A 20,390-nucleotide genomic window follows, 5' to 3' on the forward strand; every position below is an offset into this window, starting at 1 on the left:
ACGTCAGCTGAGCGTGCTTTAAAAACCTATTTCTGTGTCACCTTCATCTACTGGACACAGAATAAATACACACATGACCGTCTATACAGCTCCTCCTTTAATATTCTCAGGGCGCTGTCTTTTTACGTGGGGAATGTCTGGAAAGCAGGATGTATGCCAAGAAACATGGTTTGGGGAATTCTCCGGGGGCTCAGTGCTAGAACTCCACCCTTTCACTGCTGAGGGCCCAGGTTTGATCCCTGGTCAGGGAACTAAGATTCTGAAAGCCTGGAGATGCAGCCGAAAAAAGAAAAAGAAAGGACGGAAGAAACTCAGTTTGAGGCATATTAAATTCGTTCCTTTTAATGATGAGGGCCAAGCAACGTGGATCTTGACCAAGAGCATGTGAAACCTCTGCCGTTGTGCTGACCAGATGGGGCAGGAAGAGACGGGGTCTAACGTTTACTCCACGTCTGTAACCCACCCCGCCTCTTCTCACACGTTGTCTCACGCCCTCCTCAAAACTCCAGGACTTGATGAGAGCCACTCCACAGCCTGAGCCATTCACAGAAGCTGGGGAGTTAACTGGGATTAATTATAACGTAGCCTGGAATAGGAGGGGAGGGTATATATCTAACTCCAAAGTTCACTTTCTCTCTCCCCTGTGAAGCTACTTTCAGGACTCCGAACGCAGAGATATCAGATTAAACCTTCTTCCTGCAAGAACCAGTATACAAAATAAAAAATTACTCTCGAGCATATCTAGGCCTTGTTCATTTTCACCAAATCACATCAGTGGCTCACAGGACCAATGCCTCTGCCTGGTAATTGCAACCTCCTGTCGGGCAAGTCCCCAGAGTCTATGGGCTTCAGAACACTTCAGTGTGGGCGCAAAGTGGAGAGCCAGAGACAGGAGGTCAACATAAAAGGGAAGCATTGCATTGGATTATTTCCTTTTCATAATATTTTGAAACCCTGAGCCTGGTGCTTTTTTTATTTTTTCCCTAAGCTATTCTTGGTTTTCATTCCATCATGTTCAATATATGTTCAAACAAAATCTTTAAAGACAAGAAAACAGAAAGCAGATTCCAACAAGAAATTACGTTTTATTCTCAGCACAGTTAGGTTCAAAAGAAAATGACTCATAGAATTGTTAGGTTAAAAGGAAATGCTAGTGACATCAGACGGACATGCCTATGATCTCCCATTACTTCAGATTGTGAATCTAGATCTGTGTTTTGAAACAAAAAAGAAAAATGGAAACTTAAACCAAAGCAAACTTTGTAGGAAATTTTAAATAAACGCTCCCATACAAGCCCAGTTATTTGTAAAATCAGACTACAAAGAGAGTAGCATTATCATATTGCTTTTAGTCCATACATTTCAACTTTTATATTCACACATGCACGTGTATAAATATACTAACCTTATTGAGTGTGCATAACCCTCCCAAAGAAATGGAAGCAATGTGGAAGGAAAACAATTTAATTTGGTTCTCATTTTAGTCACATTCGAAGCACTGTATTGTGAAACATAAAATATATACAGAAACCAACACAAAAGTTATATATGAAGTGCAAAGACTGCTTATCCAGAAAGACCTGTAAAAAACAGCAGCCAGGTTAAAACACAGGTCTTTACCAGCACTCTAAAACTCATCCTACATACCCTGTGTCTACTCACAATTATTTTTTTTAAAACAAAAGTATTTTGCTTTTCCATCACAGAAAGATGAGATCACATTGGTTATAATGTCCAAGTTACTCAAGAGGTCCATATACATGGGTTGTATACGTGTGTGTCCATGTGTACACATACAGCGAACGGAACTTGATCCACTTTCCCCCGTCATAGCTGCACTTCGTAAAGGCAGTCACCTGATGTTCCTGCTGTCACAGGCTCTGGACTTCCATGAACCTTGGCCGATCCTGGTTCCTCTGAGAGATCCCCAGTAGCTGAAAAACTCTGCAGGCTGTCATAGCCGCCTCGTGCCTCTTTAAAACTGTTTCACCGTTCATAACCTGGCACGTGGAGATTATAAACGCTGGCTCATGACAAATAAGCACATGATTATAGCCACCTTAGGCACAGTGTGCCCGGCCACACATTCCTAAAAGTCTACTGACCTAAAAATAACATACCTGTAACACTGGTATCATGGCTTGCCAGAATTTTAAAAATTCAAATTCAAAACAGGGATTCAATAAATAGCAGATGGTTCTTAATCTGTGAGGCCCTGAGGCTTCACTTAGTCTTACTTTTAGTCTTGTCCTTAACATTTAAAAACGCATGCTTGCCTTAAAATGAGTGAGATATGCCAAAAAGCACAAAGAAGAAAGAAGAAATGACCCATACATCTTCCAGCCATACCTTCGTGCAGTAATATTATGTAACAACACTCCATCTGGGTTGGACCCTTGATCTGAGAGCCCCCTCCTGGCCCAGTACCTCCTCTACTGGAGGGCAAATTTCTCCCAAGTGGTCCAAAAGTGGTCCCTATCATTAGCATCAACCAGAACCTTACTAAAAAAGTAAATTTTATGGCTTCACCCCAGGCCCACTGAACCACAATCTCTGGAGATGGGGCCAGGCGATCCGTGTTTTAACAAGCCCTCCAGGTGGAGAAGGGCACGGCTACCCACTCCAGTGCTCTGGCCTGGAGAATTCCATGCACTGCATAGTCCATGGGGTCGCAGAGAGTTGAACACGACTGAGTGACTTTTACTTTCCCTTTCCAGGTGGTTCTGATGTTCATCTACAGCTGAGAACCACTGCTCTAAACAATGAGGCTTTACCCAGATTCAGTTCAGTTCCAGAAACCTCCCAGAAGCCCCTTGGAAATGCCTCCCAGTAGAACTTCGGGTGCAGAATCCAGAGCTGTAGTTCAGTCTGCACATCTTCTCGCACGTCACCAAGTTAATTGTAAACGTAACCAACAAGCACTCTCTGGTGAGAAGCAGAAAAGCCTTCAGTAATTGCTAAGGTTTAGAAGATAGAAACTCTCCTTTTGTCCATTGTTATTCCCAACTAAAAGATTATTCCCAATTTTGAGAGGTAAATGAAGTGTTTTGTCATACTTTCTCCATAGAACAATTTCTACAAGTTCTCCATATGATTTCTAAAATCCATGTAATAGCAAGACTATAGAAAAAACTGTACTACTCTTTCTTTGATCTTACAGCATGCAATTCAGAATGCTTTAGTTTTGCCTTCAGTAGTAAATGAAATCAGCAGCCTGATTGAATCTTGACGCTGGAAACGTAAGAAATGTTGAGAATGTCCAAGTTGATGAGTGGAGATTGTGCTGAAGTCTCACAAGAAGATGATACTCAATAAACATTAGCTCTCTTTCATAAAAAATAACTTCTTCCTCTGAAGTAATTAGAGAAACTCAGATTCATTTTACTAGACCTATCAGACTGGCAGCAGCCTAAAGGCCTGATATAACAAAGTGTTGATGAGCAGAGAGAGCAACAGAAACTCTCCTATGCTACTACTGTAAATGAAAATTAGCGTAACAATTTGACAGCAGCATGCAAAAAAACTGGAGAAGAAAATGGCAACCCACTCCAGTATTCTTGCCTGGGAAATCCCATGGACAGAGGGGCCTGGTCAGCTCTCATGGGGTCACGAGAGTTGGATACGACTGAGTGATTAAACCACCATCACCATGCCTGAAAACATGGATATATTACCCCAGCAGCTCCAATCCTAAGAACACTGAGGACTTGAACAGTGAGAAATTCAAATATATGAGTTCGAGGGCACACACACAAGAGAGACAACAGTTGTTTCAGGACTGTTCATAACAGCTAAAAGCTTGGGAAATAACCCAAACATCCATCAACAAGAGACAGTAAAAACTGTTGCTCACTCACACAGAAAAACATCACATTTTGATAATGTAAGATATTAAAAGTAAGCTGTGAAAGTATAGGTACATTCATGACACCATTAATGTCAACGCTTAAATACTTGAAAAATTATAGTATTTATGATAAGGATTAGACACATATATCAGTAAAAGAACATTTCTGAGATATAATACAATTCAGATGTGAGACAACTGTGTATTTTTTCTGGGGGAAAAGGATACACAGAGACCTTCAACTGTGTTTGCAATTTTTTTTTCAGGTAAACACAAAATGTTTTGATGATATACTAGAACACTTGCAAAGATTTAAAATATTTTTTTAATGGGTTTTGAATCTCAAGAGATTACGAATATCAACTCTAGCCCTTACTTAGTAGTGAGACCTTGGTCAAACTAAGCTCCATGAGCCTTGGCTGTCTCATCTGGTATTGAAGAATTTTGAGTACAAAAGAAGTGAAGGTTGCCTTGGACTGAGGAAACATCAAGTTTTGAGAAAAGTGGAGGTAAGAATAACAAAGTAGGGAACCACAACTTGGTACCGAAAAAAATAAGAATAATGGACACAAACTCACGGAGCAAAACTGTATCTGGCGGGCAGCCTCATTTCTTGACACTAAATCAAGGAAATAAAAGGACACTTTTCTCTTTTGCTAACTTGTAAACTGGAAAAAGCAAAATAATTCTTAGAGCACAGCTCCTGGGTATATCTGGGAGACTTCTGACCTCAGGAGCTAAAACTTTAAAAGAATTAGCTTTTGGGCTGGGGTTTTTCACATTTAATCTCATCCATCTGATATTACGAGCTCTGGTCCATTATCAAGGTTGCCACTTTCTCATCTTGCCCCTAAACTTCAAGCTCAGACTCTTAGTGATCTATATTTATGTAATATAAATCGGTGATATAGTGCCAGCTGAACCATGGTGATACAAGGCTAGCTAAACCAAGACGACATATACTGAGAATGCAGCTGCCATGCTTCTTCATTTAGCAAGCAAATAAAGAATACAGTGTTCAGTTGGTTTACTCAAAAGGAATTTAGCTAATCCTTCTATTTTTAATCCATTTTTCATCTCATCCATCAAACTTGAAGTTGAACTACATGAGGCACCTCAAAGAATCTGACTCACAGCTCTCTACCCCTTCCTAGCTATGCTGCTGCTGCTGCTAAGTCACTTCAGTCATGTCTGACTCTGTGCAACCCCATAGATGGCAGCCCACCAGGTTCCCCCGTCCCTGGGATTCTCCAGGCAAGAACACTGGAGTGGGTTGCCATTTCCTTCTCCAATGCATGAAAGTGAAAAGTGAAAGTGAAGTCGCTCAGTCGTGTCTGACTCTTAGCGACCCCATGGACTGCAGCCTACCAGGCTCCTTCGTCCATGGGATTTTCCAGGCAAAAGTACTAGAGTGGGGTGCCATTGCCTTCTCCTCCTAGCTGTGCACCATTGGGCAAATCAGTTAATCTCCTCTACCTCACTGCTCACATCTGTAAAATGGAGATGCTAAGAGGGCTTAGTTCATGAGGGTATTCTGGGGACTAAATGAGTCATTTTAAATACCTTGACAAATTCTTGGAACATGGTGTTTCTAAACGAGTACAGCTATAAATAAGCTCCTTTGGCAAGACAAGGCGATACTGAACATCTTGCTTGTCATTCAACGTGTCCAATAGATAATGCATCTAAAGATTTACAGTCTCTTATACTAAGGATGTCAAGGGTACTACCTGCACATTACAATATAAGACTAGTGTAAAAGCCATGAAACAGATGAGCTCATTTTTAAAAGTCCACACTTAATTTCAGATACTTCCCAAACTTCAAAGAACTTCAAAGACATGTCCACCTTCAGTTTTCAAAATCTACATGCACAGGTGTTTTGTCTTAATTTCTATTCCTAAAGGTCTCCAGTGAAACCATTATTCCACAGAACTTAGTTTCATTAAACATAATCATAAATATGTCTGTATCTATTGAGATACTTTCCAATGGAATAAAAACAAATACATCAGCAGACATCTCAAAGCTCCCACTCCTGCCTTCTCTCTATAAATCACACATTTTTTCTTGGCTATCTTATAACATATAGGATACATATACAGACATATATCTTCTTACATGGCTTATAATACTATTTTCAAAAGGACAAGTGTGCTGAAATACGGGAACTAGTAGGCTTGGGGTGCTACACATGACAACTTGGGGGAAAAATCAATGCTTCACGTAAAGAGAGACAAAACAGCCACGTGATTGAGAAAGCAAACTCTCACTCAGTTGAAATGTGAAAGACCACAGTCTAGCCAACATTTGATTATAGGCTGCAAGAAACTCAAAAAAGGTCCCAGCCGGCATTACTCACCAACAAAAACAAATTTAATAAACATGCATTGTCTTAAGCTGCTAAGCTTGGGGATTTTGGCATGCAGCAATAGATAGCAAACACAAAGCTTATCAACTAATCACAAAATCAGAACACCCTGGTCATCCGACAGCTGGATGAATCTGACTGTATCTTCTGGTTCCTTAAAACCTCTAAATGTCCATTTATCATTTTTGAAACTAAAATGAAAAATTCTTACTGCCCCAAAGTTTATATTGTCAAATATGCTTTAAAAACCACATAGATAAATAATCACGACTTTCAGCTTCTTTTAAATCATGTTATACCAGACTGAGATTTCTGTCAAGCTTTACTTTTATAGTGAGTGTTTGCCGTTTTTGAAATACAAAACTATTTTATATTAAATATTGGTAAATAAGCTTTTTCAAATTCTACATGTCCTTGTGCCCCTTACAGACTTCCTCTTTGACACAACTGGTTGCTTTTAAAGATGACTACATGACCTCGAACCCATAAAAAAAATTTTTTTTTTTTTGGGGCCATGTGGTTTGTGGTATCCCAGTTCCCTGACCAGGGGTTGAAACTACACCCTTAGCAGTGAATGTGGAGTCCTAACCACTGGCCCATCAAGGAACTCTCAGAGCCCCCAAAATCTTGAGTTCTAAGATAAACTTACCTTGCATGATAAATAAAACCATAGGAGTCAGGAGGCATATTTAAGTGATTAGGGTATACTTAATCCATTGTTACTACTTTTGAGGCGCTGATGAACTAACTCTAGGTGCCTTTTAACATTTCTTCCATAAAGTAAGGCAGTTAAACATTAGAACTAGACATTTTTATTTATTTGTTCTGGGTTTTTGTGTTCTTCATATTGGTTCTAACACCCAAAGGGGTCAACAGCTCAGTTTTTATCTATTATCTGAGAGAATTATACACAGGGCCCAGAAAGGTAGTACAATTTAAGCCTCACATAAATTGGAATAATTCAGGGTCAAATATATCCTAACGAAGCTGAGCACCGGTTTTGTCCATGTTAGCTGGACTGTGGTCAACCTTGGTATTAAGTGTGAGTAGTCATGGGGAGGGAGAAGGCAATGGCAACCCACAGCTGGAGTGTGGTCAACCTTGGTATCAAGTGTGGGTAGTCATGAGGAGAAGGGAGCACAGTCAATTTTTTTTTTTTTTTGAGGGGACGGAGGAAAAGGGGTCTTTTCTGGCTTCTTACAGTTTCAAACCATAATGGTTTAAAGTACCAAAGCCATCCTTTCCCCAGCATTGATTTTCTCAATAAAACCACTTCCACAAATGAACCCAACCTTTCTGTGTCACAAGGTTTTATTCATTTAATGAACTCAAGTTCTAAAACACACATCAGCAAACTACAGCCCTCCACCCGTCTTTGCAAATAAAGTTTTATTGGAACACAGCAAGACCTTTCATTTGCATAATGTCTATGGTCACTTCCGTGCTGTGAGGGCACAGTTCAGTAGCTCTGACAGAGACTGTATGTGCCCACAAAGCCCAGAGTATTTAGTATCTGGTTCTTAATAGAAAAGGTTTATGTATTCCTGTTCTAAAAAGTGACAGACTCTAAGGAATTGTGCCTGTGCAGTCAGTACTTGATAGTAAAGTAGAACTGTTAGAAAAATAACAAATCAAAAATATAGTCTAGCTATTTCTTCTCTAGAGGCAGGACTGAATTTGGAGTCCAGAGAATTACACTGGAGTCTCTCCCTCACCCCTCTGACATAAGAGCCTTGGGCGGCTCACGTAAGTTCTCAGAGACTGTTTCTCATCACAAAATGACACTGGTATCTGACCCATTTCTTGGGGTTGCTTAATGATAGGATGAATTTATATGCAGTAATTTTGTAAACCATCCATTCTTTTTTTTCATTGTTTACTAGTATGATGTCTGCTATTGAGAGAGTCAATCCCTAGGCAGGTTGATAAGAAGTCCGGGGTTCCCGAGGAGGAGAAAGGGGTCTGGGGCTCTCAAGGAGGAGACAGGGGTATGGAATCCTCAAGGAGGAGGAAAGGACAAACTTTTTCCCCCTATATTCCTTGGTCTTAGTCACATAAAACGTTTTCATCTTTAAGCCCAGAACTGATGACCACACAGCAAGCAACTCAGTTGAAGCTCTGAACTAAGGGTTCTACAACAGTGCACCCTGCTTGCGGACAGCTCCTCCTTCCTGAAAACCTTCTGATTAATCCTGTTATCTTAGAATGTATACTATAGGAAATATATATTATGGGTCTGGTAAGATCTTTCTGTTGTTAAGTTCTAATCCTGCTACGTCAAAATGTAAATTGTGGGAGTGTGTCTGGTAAAATTTTTACAACTTTGAAACATTCTTTTGATTTATTGTAATAACTAATTAAAAAAGTATACAACTCCCTTGCTTAGACTAGTGAGGGGGGCGCTCTTTCTGGCCCCTTCTGATGTCTGTGTCAGAAGCTTTCTCTATCTCTTTCATACTTTAATAAAACTTTATCACACAAAAGCTCTGAACTGTCAAGCCTCATCACCGGCCCCAGATTGAATTTCTCTCCTCAGAGGCAAGAATCCTGGCATCTTTCATGGCTCAGCAACAACCTTTCACTATTCAACTTGAGGAATCAAGGACGATTATCTTGAGAATTTGGTCACCTAAATTCAAAGTCAGAAAAAAACAAAGTCATGATAAATGCACTGATGATAGGAAACCAAATAGCAACAAAGAGGAGAAAGCCAAGGTCATGACTGTGTGTCAGGGAGCTTCACAACAATCAAATGCAAAACTCTAGGGAAGTACTTTTAAATGGAACTTTGTAATAAAGAGAGATGTAGGGATCACTGGGGATCAAACTGGGTCTACTGAGATCAGGCAATTCCAAATATCCCTACTACTTTTTGGAGAAGGTCACAAATCTAGTGGAAGTGGACACAGTCTGTTGTGAAAATATCTGGGTCTCAGCAAGACATGTAATAGTCTCTTATGATCTTCAGAACAAGCTGGGGAAATATATATTGTGTTTGGAAGGTACTGTTGAATCAGTCGGTCCAAAGGGCACTAATGGATTAGTATTCCTCTCTGGCCCGAGATTGTTCCACATACTCATTAACGACTTAGACAGGAATTTTGATGCAAGTTTTCCTAAATGTATAGATGACTTGAAAGTGGGATGTGGATAGCAAATCACAGAATTTAAGATTTTCCAAAGCATTTCACTGCTAAAATATATTTTCATATCCATCTTATATGCTCTGCAGCTCAGGAACCATCTGCTAAATGATCTGGTGATCATTCACAAAGCCTGGTTGAGTGGGTATCATGACCATCTTCATTTTATATGGGAGGGAACAGAATTCAGCTGACAAGTGAGAAAACTGGGATTTAACACTGTGTTCTGGTGATAAGTCCCACATTCTCTCCACTGTGCATGAGCTGAGGTGGGACCCCCCAAAGATCAACAGACTATAAAAGTAAGCACAATCTAACAAAGCAACAAGTGTACTGGATTCTGAAAACCTATTTCAGAAGGTTCAAGTGCTAGTTTCTTAGTCGTGTCTGACTCTTTGCAACCCCACAGACTGTAGCCCACCAGGCCCCTCTGTCCATGGGATTATCCAGGCAAGAACACTGGAGTGGGTTGCCATTTCCTTCTCCAAAAGGAACTATTGAAAGAAAGAAAGTGAAGTCGCTCAGTCATGTCCGACTCTTTATGACCCCATGGACTGTAGCCTACCAGGCTCCCCCATCCATGGAATTTTCCAGGCAAGAGTACTGGAATGGGTTGCCATTCCCTTCTCCATTTTGTCAGCTTGACAGAGCCAGCTTGACAAAGAGATTAAGGTGTTACTCAACCCTAAGTGTGGGTTGCTCTATGATACAGCAGCTGTAAGGGATGAGTTAAGATAAGGTTGCTGCAAATATCATTCAGGCATCAAAAACTAGGAGCTCTTTCCATTTGCAACCACATGGATGGATCCTGTGGGCACTGTGCTAAGTGAAGCTAGATCGAGAAAGACAAAGCATACTGGATTCTAAAAACCAGCTTCAGAAGGTGAGAGACAAACACTGTACGATCTCACACGTGAAATCTAAAAAACCCAAATTCGTAGAAACAGAACAGATTGGTGGCTGCCAGAGGCAGGGGATGAGGTGTGAGGGAACTGGGTGAAGTGGTCAACAAGTACAGACTGCCAGTTATAAGTCATGGGGGTGTAATCCACAGCATGGTGACCAGAGTTAGCAAATTTCAACGTCTGTTTGGAAGTGGTGGAGAGAGTAGACCTTAAAAGTTCTCATCACAAGAGGAAAGAATCTGTAAAGAAATGTGATGTACATTAACTCATAATTAACTTATACATACATAATCGAATTATTACATTACACACTTTAAACTTATACAATGATATATGTCAGTGATATCTCAACAGAACCAGGGGGGAAAAAAGAGGTATTTCAGCAGCAATGCGGTATCCAGAAAGGGGTAAGAGTTCTGTTAAATGCTGTCATCCAGACTTCCTCAAGGAAGGGATTTAGCTCCAGGTGTCCACGTTTCAGGGGCCACTGATAACAAGCCGTCCAGAGATCAGCAGGAGTGAGGGGCCACAGGGGGACATGTTGAAGGAAAAGACCAGAAGGAAGATACAGGATGACACCCTCCCAGTGTTCAAACGGGTGATGGGCTGGGATGGAGAAGACACCAGACTCCTCTCAGCTGCTTTCACCAACGTCAGCATTAGAGCCAGGATGCCAGCAGGCAGACAGCTGATTAAGAAATCTTACCTCCGGTTTGAGTCGTTCATTAAAGAACTTCCTATACATATGAATGCACTGTATTCAGCAATGCAGTATTGCTGCATAATGTACTATATATGCCAACCTTGAAACTTTAAAGAATTTAAGGGCTATTTGGTTAGCAGGAGCTGTAACTACCTTTGCAAACATGAGATTCCAGATTTTCCACAGACAAGTTGCCATAGAAACATTGCCACTTGACATGATACATGATTAGTCCTCATACAAAGGCAGAACTCCATTCTCAGCACAAACCTAAAGCACCACAGAGAGAAGTATTACACAAACTGAAGACCACAGTTTTTAAAAATTATACATATATTTTGATGTTTAAAAGTATTATCATACAGATAAAGAAGAATTGGTACATATATACAATGGGATATGACTCGGCCATAAAAGAAAGAATGAAACTGCCATTTGCAACAACATGGATGGACCAGCACTACCATACTAAGTCTGAGAAACATATCATATGATATCACTTATGTGTGAAATCTAATTTTAAAATGACAGAAACAAATTTACTCACAAAACAGAAACAGACTCACAGATTTTGAAAACAAACTTAATGGACACGAAAGGGGAAACGTGGGGAGGAGGGAGAAATAAGGAGCTCAGGGCAGACAGACACACAGCCCTGCATACAAAACAGATCCCCAGCAAGGCCCTACTGTACAGCACCGGGAGCTCTTCTCAGTATTCTGTTTAATAACCTATATGGGAAAAGAATGCGAAAAAGGATGAAAATAAATAATAAAAACAATACCACAACAGATCAGGAGAACAGCTCTGTCCCTTTGGTGGGACTGATAAGAAAGTCATATTCATATTCCTGTGCTTTGTGCCCATCCGGAAAATGAAATGCACTAGAAAAGGCAAACACCGTTTCCGTGACTTTCTGCCATATTGCTGGGCAACCAGCAGCCCTGCTAAAACGTGTCTGGTCAAGACAGTCCACGGCAGACCAGGCTGCAGCACTTGGAAATGGCGCCGCTCCACCAGACCACAGACGCCTCCCCACCCTCAGCAGAAGTTCCGGCTCCCTCTCCTCCGGGCACCCCCAGGGCTCCTCCAGAGGACTGACCCCCTCCAAGCGTGACCTGCAAACGCCCCTCTTCTCTCGGCCACAGCTGGCTTCCCCATTCCTACGGAGCTCTCGAACCCCACCAGGGAGAAAGACCAGTTCCTGCAAGATCCCGCCAAACCCAGGCCACCCAGAAGCGATCGCTTCCTTCTTCTTGAAAACCTCTTTAAAATTTTCTGAGGAACAAGCCAGGAAGTATTAACCAGAATTCTCCTCAGAATTTTGGCTTCCTTCAAGAAGTCCCAGATTTCCCCCTAGTTCAACCCTAAATGTTTCATACTTCCTTAGACACTAGGGGTGACCTGGGAATAGTTTAAAATGCAGAGTCCAGGGCCCTGTCCTTGACTGGGGGGTGGGATACTAGGATCCTCCATGAGTGACACCCCGTACCCCAGATCCCACCTGGACAAATCCTGGGAAAGAATCTAGAAGTCTGTGCCAGGCTTATGCAAACTCTCATTAAACAGACGCAATAGTAGGTAGCTTTATTTTTCTTTCCTTTCATTCAGAAGAAAACTCAAAATAAATTTTTCTATAGCTAATATTTTAGGTTGTAAGAAGGAAAGGGTTTCATCATGCATATATGTTTTTCAGGTAAGTTAGACAACTTATTTAAACAGGATAACATGATGGCTGCTGAGGTTTTTTTAAAGACTGGGGATTACAAAGGTTGTATCTATGAAACCAGTATGTGAGGCTCTGAAATGACAAATTCTCTCAGTTTTGGGACTCTCGGTCCATGTTATATGAGCAGCAATTTCTCACAAAATAAGAAAGTTGTAACACAGGTATTCTAGAAGAAGGATATCTTTGCTTTTAGTATATAAAAGTGCTTTATTTGGAAAATAAAACATTGAGTATTATTTAAATTTTACTGTTTATAAAGCACAAAGATTAAAACAATGTATAAAATATCCAGGAGAATGAAGATAATACATGGACTATACTCCAGGCCAGAACACTGGAGTGGGTAGCCTTCCCCTTCTCCAGGGGATCTTCCCAACCCAGTCTCCTGCATTGCAGGCAGATTCTTTACCAGCTGAGCCACAAGGGGAGCCCAAGAATACTGGGGTGGGTAGCCTGTCCCTTCTCCAGGGAATCTTCCTGACCCAGGAAGCAAACCAGGGTCTCCTGCGTTGCAGGCAGATTCTTTACCAACTGAGATTTCAGGGAAGCCCAACGTGTAAAATATCCAGGAGAATAAAGATAACACACGAACAGCTGATTTAAAGGCATAACAGGAATTTCGTCACTTTAATACATTTTATCGGTTACACAATAAAAACTTTTCCTAATGTTAGGAAACCAAACTTTCCCTGTGCTACTTTTGGTCATCCTTAAAGCTTACTTGATCCCTTCTCCATAACTATGAGGCAAGATGTAATAGTTCTAAGCATATGTTGTCTGTGAAAACCATTTTGCTTCAAGTTGCTTTTTACTAATAAAGAAATTTTAATGAGATTAACCCCTCCACTACGAAATACAAACCATTGGTCTCCATTTCCACACCATTGCTTCTTCCTCAGAAACATGGCAAGATCTGATACCACCTTGCAAAGTATCTTTTCAAATTAAATGGCACTCCTGCATCTCGAGCACACCTGACCTTGCAGAAGCTCTGGACTAGAAAACAAAAAATTTCTTTCTTCCAGATCCTGTCTTTTTCCATTGATGTGGCTTAAGAAGCCTCAGAGCACAAAACAAGGTATTAATAGGGACTTTCCCCGTGGTCCAGTGACTAGGACTCCAAGCGCCCAGTACAGGGGGCCCAGGTTCAATCCCTGGTTGGGGAACTAGATCCCACATGCTGCAACTAAGACCCAGAAAAGCCTAATAAATAATTTTTTTTTAAGATGCTAATGACTTTGGAGTGAGTTTGGCTATTAAAGGTCCATTTTCCCATTACACCTGTAATGAGGAGAAGTCACTGCTTTGACTTGTACTCACTCCACGTTAGGCCAGAGGTCACTGAGTAGGTTACCCCACATTGCAAGTCTAACTGAACAACAGGCACCCTAGTGAGTCACACTGTCTCAAAGTCTTCATTCCTAATATGAATTTCAGACACGGAAAAAAGAGATCTTTGCAAAGCTTTATGTTAATAGAATCAATATGCAACTCTAAAAGTTCCAAATTAAATCATAAAAATATGCCTTTTATTACATGAATTCCAAGTGACTCACAGACCTTTAATTTCCCAGAACAACAGAGAATAAGCCTGGAGGCACTGAAGGGAGAGCAGGGGGTCAGGAGAGGTTCCGCAGGCGGAAGGTCTTCAGGACCCAAGGAAACCTCCCTTCTCTCTATGCATGCATCTACACACGTGTGTGATCTGCACATACAACATTTACACACACATATTTTAAAGCGGTCTCCATTTTTCCCCTTTTTTCTCCCATCATAAAAGCAATGCATACTCATGATAAAAAATTACAAATAATCAAAAGCTCAATAAAAAAAAAAGTAAAAATACAGTCCCAACCCAAGTCTACTTCTCATTCTAGAACGTGCACTCACCCCACGTTTTTGCTTTCATGAAAATGACGACACATATGGCTATATCACTCCACATTAGTACATACAGATTTTGTTGTTTAGTCGCTAAGTCCTACCTGACTTTTTCAACCCTACAGACTGTAGCCTGCCAGCTCCTCTCTCTGTGGGATTTCCCAGGCAAGAATACTGGAGAGAGTTGCCATTTCCTTCTCCAGGGGATCTTCCTGACCCAGGGACTGATTCCACATCTCCTGCATTGGCAGGCAGATTCTCTACCACTGATTTAATTAAGTCTTAATATGGCTGTTCAATATTTACTGTACAGATTTATCATAATTTGCCCATTTTCTTACTGGTGGGCTTTAGTGTTCTAGTTTTATTGCCACTACAAATAACGATACATAAACACCCCTTTGTAGTACATTCTGGGGTACCTGTAGGAGTATTTTTATCTGAAGAAGTAGAATTTGCTGAGCCACACACATTTTATATTTTGAGCAGAGCTGCCAAAAAACCTTTTAAAAAGACCACACTAATATACACTCCCAGGGAAATGTATGAGATTCTCCCATAAGCTTGTCAGCACTCTATGTTATTAATAACTAGACACTGCATATTCCATTTCCAGATGAAAGCAGCGTCGTTTTTATTGACATTACCTGACCTCTAGAGAAATGTGCGTTTTTCATGTTTATTCATCATTCCTATTTCTTCAGTGACTTGCCTGCCCTATCCAGTGGAGTGTTGCACTGGGGACCTACAGCGGATCACGCCCCTTGCTCATGCTCTTCTGTTATCACCTCCTACACTGGCTGGATTTGGCCATGTGACTCGCTCTGGCCAATAGTGTATAGCAAGCGTGATGTAAACAGAGGCCTGATGAGCACTTACACAGTGGGGCTGTTCCATTTGGAAGGCTCACTCTTAGAACCCTAAGCCACCAGGTAAAGGTCTAGCTTCCTTGTAAGAAAGCCCTCAGAGAGACTGAGATGCCTGGCTGTTCCAGTCAGGCCAGCTGAGGCCTCAGGCACGTCAACGAGAAGCCACCTGGAACATTTCCGTTCCAGTGGACACCACTTGGGAAAAACAACTCATTTGAGTCCCAGACTACAGATTCATGACCTTATAATACTCAACTGTTCGTTGAGGGCAGTACATTCTGGGCAGTTTGTTCAACAGCAATAGATGACAAAATCCTTGATCCAATTTTGTATTCCTTACTGAATTGTAGACACTTGTTGTAGTTGAGGAATGTTCATCTTTTGCCCCGTTATATATGCTGCATACATTTTTCCCAGTCAGCACTTTAAATGTGTTAATCTTCTATATGGTAAAAGATTAGTCAAATTTGTTAATCTTCCAGGTTTTACATGTACATAAATTTTAAGTCAATACATTATCTAAATCAACAGAATCTTGGGTTATCATTTTACTCCCAAGTTAATCTTCATAAACTAGATCTCATTAGGCAATTCCCCACTAATTAAGTCCAAACACCTTCATTTGGGACTGGATGTGCCCTTGACCTTGGCCCACAGTGACCTTTCCAATGTTCAGAGTGCACGCACGGCTGTGACACACACCCTCACCCAAGACCCATGTGCCCAGCAGCAGCAGTGTGCTGGGGTCTCTAGCAGGACTGGACCCGGGCTGGGTTGCTGCTGCTGTTCTGCGTGTAGAAATCTGAGATGGTCCTGCTGATGCCTGGAAAGGTAACCCGACTGAAAGATGAACATTGGGCATCTTGGCCAAGATTTTGAACTTTTACATATAATTTTATTCACCCCATGGATAAAGAGACAGCTATTAAGAGGTTTACATGCTTTACACTAAATTGAACATGTTTTAACAGCTGTTTCATCACATGATGCCAACTATCTAATGACCAAATGTTTGGGAGTTCTGGAGAAGACTCGAGTTCATCCAAGGTGGTCCCCTCATATTATGAATAAGGCAGCTAGGGTCCAGACCACATGGGTGGTTAGTGCTCCATCCGGGCTGAGATGTTAAGCCTCCTCTTCACCCTCAGCTCATTGCTCTTTCTTCGGGAAGAACGATGTCCTTGTTATGAGAGCAAGCGGGAACATTTGCACTGATAAACTACAATCACGTGGACACTTCCGGATTGCTCTGGCTTCCATTCTCCAAGTAGACTGAATCATGTATGTCTTAGTTCAAGCTGCTATAACAAGGTACCACAGACTGGATGGCTTCAACAACAAAGATTTCTCAATGGTTCTAGAGGCTGGGGAGTCCAAGATCAAGGTGCCAGCAGATCCAGAGTTTGGTGACAGCCCACCTCCTGGCTTGAGACAGATGGTCACCTTCTACCTGTGCATTACCTGGAGGAGAGCAGAGAGGATTGGGGGAGAGGGGGGAAGAAAACCACCTCTTTCTTCTTCAGTTTAGTTCAGTCGCTCAGTCGTGTCCAACTCTTTGCAACCCCATGGACTGCAGCATGTCAAGCCTCCCTGTCTATCACCAACTCTCAGAGCTTGCTCAAAATCACGTCCATCGAGTCGGTGATGCCATCCCACCATCTCATCCTCTGTTGTCCCTTTCTCCTCCTGCCTTCAATCTTTCCCAGCATCAGGTTCTTTTCTAATGAGTCAGTTCTTCCCATCAGATGGCCAAAGTAACCCTATCCCTTTCTTCTCATAAAGACAGTGATCCCATTCATGAGGGCTCTATCTTCACATCTAATAACCACCCAAAGGCCCCACCTCCAAATCCCATCATGTTGCAACACGTGAATTTTGAGGAGGACCCGAACATTCAGTCCACAATAACATCTAACAGAAAACCTAGGAAAGGAGCTTTGATTTTCCAGGCTATAAAAGATGAGGGGTAGAGACCGCAGGGTATGGCTAGGTAATCACCATGATTCCTTTCAGATATCACAAGGAATAAAGATAAAAGAAGGAAAAATCCAGGACGCTCTCCTGATAAATCCCTGGTAGGGAAAATCAGAAAATGAAATCATGGACCAACAAACTATTTGCAGAAAGCCCTTAAAACTAAGAGTTAAACTAAAAGGAAGATGCTGAGCACTGCGAGGCTCTTCATTTCACTTGGAAATATAGCTCAGACTGTTTTACATGTCCTTTTAAAATAAAAGATAATCCATATTCAAAATGTCAACATATGATTTAAATAAGGCAGTATTCTAGAATCTAACACTGGTGAAAATAAAATCTACATGCACCATCATGGCTGAACTAACAAGCTCTTTTAATTCTTATTCTGCCATCTCCAAACACATTCTGGCAAAATTACTGAATTAAATAAAACACGCTGCAACTAGGAGGAGCAAACAATACTAACGGGCACTCCATGAAGGGAGAGAAGGGTCCCGAAAAGTAAACCGAATTAAGAACATGTCATATGATCTCCAGAGAAGGCAATGGCACCCCACTCCAGTATTCTTGTCTGGGAAATCCCATGGATGGAGAAGCCTGGTAGGCTACAGTCCATGGGGTCGCTAAGAGTCAGACATGACTGAGTGACTTCATCTTCACTTTTCACTTTCATGCATTGGAGAAGGAAATGGCAACCCACTCCAGTGTTCTTGCCTGGAGAATCCCAGGGACAGGGGAGTCTGGTGGGCTGCCGTCTTTGGGGTCGTACAGAGTTGGACACGACTGATGTGACTTAGCAGCAGCAGCAGCTGTGCCTGGGCCCAGGGACAGATAACCCTTCAGTCAGCTGCTTAAGCCCTTGGCAACAACAGGCACTGAGCCCCCAGTTGTCCCATTGCTGAGTGAATGCCATGGGGGAGATGCCAAAACTCAGACGAGTAGATGAATAGCAAGGTCAGCAGTCAACAGCGCTGCAGTGATGCAGGGCCCAGTTAGCCAAGCTGTGGGCAACAACCACGTTAGTGATCTAGGGCTGCTCCCCACATCGGGCATCCCTTGGACAGCAAGGAGATCAAACCAATCAATCCTAAAGGAAATCAACCCTGAATAGTCACTGGAAGGACTGACGCTGAAGCTGAAGCTCCACTACACTGGCCATCTGATGCTAAGAGCTGACTCATTGGAAAAGAGCCTGATGCTGGCAGAGTTTGAAGGCAGGAGGAGAGGGGGTGACTGAGGATGAGACGGTTGGATGGCATCACCGACTCAGTGGACATGAGCTTGAGCCAACTCCGGGAGAGAGTGAAGGACAGGGAAGCCTGGTGTGCTGCAGTCCATGGGGTCGCAAAGAGTCAGACGCGACTGAGCAGCTGAGCCACAACAGCACTGGGAGACAATGGCGCTGAACTTGATTCCTCTCCACGAGCACAGGGTGGAGACCACATCAGCATGGCATAGAGAGCCTGCCATTTTGCAGAGTCTGCTTCTCACTATTCCCATTATACAGATAAGCATGCCGAGACTTAAAGAACTTTGCCCCAGGACACGGCTGAGGAAGCTTCCCTTTCCCTGTGCCAGATGGCTGGCTGCCATGCCCAAATGCCTGCCACCTGGCTTTCTCGGGAGTCCACTGGAATGATGGTGCTACTGCAAGGGGTGCTTCCATGCATCCCGAGAAAGCATCGCTCACCATCTGATCCTATAGGCTGTACTGACTCCTAGCTTTAGCTTGTCTACACAGCAGCTACCTGGGAGCTATGGGAGCGATTCAACGCTCAAGCCAGCCACGGATGGCCTCTTAGTGGGCAGGCTTCCTCTAATTTAGGGGCTGGCAAGCTATGACCCACAGGCAATATCTGGCCCACATTTGTTCCTGTGAATAAAGTTTTATTGGAATACAGCTTAGTTACTTACTGACTATGGCTGATTTCAAGCTGCTGCTGCTGCTGCTAAGTCACTTCAGTCGTGTCCGACTCTGTGCAACCCCATAGACGGCAGCCCATCAGGATCCCCCATTCCTGGGATTCTCCAAGCAAGAACACTGGAGTGGGTTGCCATTTCCTTCTCCAATGCATGAAAGAGAAAAGTGAAAGTGAAGTCGCTCAGTTGTATCCAACTCCTAGCGACCCCATGGACTGCAGCCCACCAGCACCCCTGTCCATGGGATTTGCCAGGAAAGAGTACTGGAGTGGGTTGCCATTGCCTTCTCCCTGATTTCAAGCTACAAGGGCAGAACTGAGTAGTTTTAACAGAGACCATGTGGCCCGAAAAGCCTAAAATACCACCTGGTCCTCCATGGGAAAAGTTTCCTGAGCCATAACTGATGGTCTAGCTCTTCCAAAGGGCCCTCACCCAAAATACAGCCAACCCCTGTACACTTGGGTTTGAACTGTGCGGGTCCACTTACATGCAGATTTTTTCAACAAATATTTCACTATCAGCTTCCCTCATGGCTCAGTGGTAAAGAATCCACCTGCAATGCAGGATACGCAGGTTCCATCCCTGGGTTGGGAAGATCTTCTGGTGAAGGAAATTACAACCCACTCTGGTATTCTTGCCTGGGAAATCCCACGGACAGAGGAGCCTGACAGGCCACAGTCCAGGGGGTTGCAAAGAGCTGGACACAACTAAACAACAAGCCCAGTATTACAAGAGCGCTGACTGGCTGAATCTGAGGCTGGAGTGCCACAGACACAGAGAGTCCACAGTGGGAGTTGAGCATCCTTAGATTTTAGAACTAATCCTCTCCACACACCAAGGGATGACTGCACTTGAAACTTCAGAATACCAACTCCTACAGCAGGCTCACTTCCCTGGTGAATATCTTCCTTCACTTGAGTGAACTGGACTAGGAAGTCCTTATAATTACAGTCTTGACCTCAGATGAGTTATGCTCGACCAAGCCCCATGAGGTTAGAAAATTAGCAGCTGATATATCTGTAAGCTCAAGAATCCTGTTCCTAAA

General features: G+C 42.5%; 1 protein-coding gene and 1 long non-coding RNA gene across 2 annotated transcripts in view; both read right to left on the reverse strand.

Annotated features, from left to right (window-relative positions):
- CCBE1 (collagen and calcium binding EGF domains 1) overlaps positions 1-20,390 on the reverse strand; it is a 244,193-nt gene that overhangs the window by 105,128 nt on the left and 118,675 nt on the right. The window lies entirely within an intron of this gene.
- LOC129636222 (uncharacterized) lies at positions 16,322-19,439 on the reverse strand. The gene is made up of 2 exons (XR_008706814.1): positions 19,340-19,439; positions 16,322-16,909 (listed from the first exon to the last, which is right to left on the reverse strand). It is a non-coding gene; the product is annotated as an uncharacterized LOC129636222 (long non-coding RNA).

Source organism: Bubalus kerabau, chromosome 21 (genome assembly GCF_029407905.1).
Source record: "Bubalus kerabau isolate K-KA32 ecotype Philippines breed swamp buffalo chromosome 21, PCC_UOA_SB_1v2, whole genome shotgun sequence".
Taxonomy (NCBI): domain Eukaryota; kingdom Metazoa; phylum Chordata; class Mammalia; order Artiodactyla; family Bovidae; genus Bubalus; species Bubalus kerabau.